Here is a 1,852-nt window from a genome sequence, read left to right on the forward strand (position 1 = left end):
ATCTCCCTATTAATATTTTCTTAAAACTTAACTTCCCTTAGATTTAATTTTTGTTCAACCAAACCTCTAAAAAATCATTTCCTTAGCTAAACATAGTAACGTCAATAGCATTAGTTTGACCATCGGTCCCTGTGGGTTCGATATCTTTTAAAACTAAAACGATCGGACTGTGCACTTGCAGTCAAGTACCCGATAGACTATATTTTATATACAGTCATGAGACGTATCATGTTTTTGGCGTCGTTGTCGGGGACCTTATTTAGTCAAATAGTGTGATTCTTTCGTTGCGCAGTATAGACTAAGGTAAAAATCTAATCTCCTTTCCCTTATTTCCCCCGATTGTATGCCAAATGCTCGCTCACAAGGAGACAACTTAGCACCACCAATCGCAGAATTAGAGCGTTTCTTATATTTAAGACGCTGAATACTAGAGTACCAACGAAGGTACGATATTCCCAATATCTTCTTTCCTAATGCTGAACCAGTTGAAAAACCAACCATGGCTACAGTGGAACCACATAATCATCCTCTTAAGTTCTATGCTACCCCGTCCCAACAAGAACCTCACAGCAGCATTGCTGCCCCTGCTATCAATCGAAATGATTTCGAGTTAAAACCCTCATTATTATCAGTTGTCCAACAACATCAATTTGCTAGAAATCCTACGGAAGACCCTAATGAACATTTACCCAAGTTTGTGCAGTACGCAGACACTGTGAAGGCGAATGGTGTATCTCAAGATGCGATAAGACTACACCTTTTTCCTTTCTCTCTACGAGACAAAGCTTGGGCTTGGTTGCAATCTTTGCCATCCAACTCAGTTACTACATGGGAAGAACTGAAGAACGTTTTCTTATCCCGATATTTTTCGCTAAGCAAAATTGCTATGCTGAGAGCTCAAATCAACGGATTTCGATAAAAAGATGTAGAATCTCTCTACGACGCGTGGGAGAGATACAAAGACATGATGAGGATATGTCCACATCACGGTCTCGAAGACTGGGTGATCATTCACACATTTTACAATGGGCTTCTGTATAACACAAGACTGATAGTGGACGCTGCCGCGGGCGATGCACTTATGGACAAGCCATACAACGAAGCCTATCAACTCATTGAAAACATGGCCCAAAACCATTGCCAATGGGGAAGTGAAAGAACGCCAGTAGAAAAGTCCCAAACAAAAGGTGGAATGTACGAAATCAGTAGCCTTGACCACGTCCATGTAAAGGTAGATGCCCTTGTTCAAAAGTTAGATAACTTGATCATACCACCCGCAACCACCGCGACTGCCGTGACTCCAAACTGTGAGTTATGTGGAACTCCTGGACACACTGCACCAGAATGTCAGATATTGGCAGGAGTCACCACTAATCAATTAAATTACGCACAAGGAAATCCTTATTTGAATACCTACAACCCAGGTTGGAAAAATCATCCTAACTTTTCGTATAAGAACAACAATGCTTTGTATGCACCTGGCCTCCTAAGTGTAGCGCAATAATCCAAAACAACATGCCTCCTAAACTAAAAGACCCATGTAGTTTCTCCATACCATGTGTCATTGGAAAGTTCTTCATAGACAAAGCTCTATGCGACTTAGGAGCTAGCATTAGTGTAATGCCCTTAACCATCTGTAAAAGGCTCAACATGGGAGAACTAAGACCAACCAAGATGTTTGTTCAACTAGTTGACTGCTCAATCAAATATCCTGTTGGTATACTAGAGAATGTCCCAGTACGTGTAGGACAATTCTACATTCCTACAGACTTCATAATCATGGACATCAAAGAAGATGCCAGTACACCTATTATATTATGAAGGCCATTCTTAGCTACCGCCGGAGCCATAA

General features: G+C 41.1%; 1 non-coding gene across 1 annotated transcript; it reads right to left on the reverse strand.

Moving 5' to 3' along the window:
• Window positions 1–886: 886 nt before the first annotated feature.
• LOC127098927 (small nucleolar RNA R71) lies at window positions 887–993 on the reverse strand. The gene has a single exon (XR_007793610.1). It is a non-coding gene; the product is annotated as a small nucleolar RNA R71 (small nucleolar RNA).
• Window positions 994–1,852: the final 859 nt, after the last annotated feature.

Source organism: Lathyrus oleraceus, chromosome 6 (genome assembly GCF_024323335.1).
Source record: "Lathyrus oleraceus cultivar Zhongwan6 chromosome 6, CAAS_Psat_ZW6_1.0, whole genome shotgun sequence".
In the NCBI taxonomy this organism is placed as follows: Eukaryota; Viridiplantae; Streptophyta; class Magnoliopsida; order Fabales; family Fabaceae; genus Lathyrus; species Lathyrus oleraceus.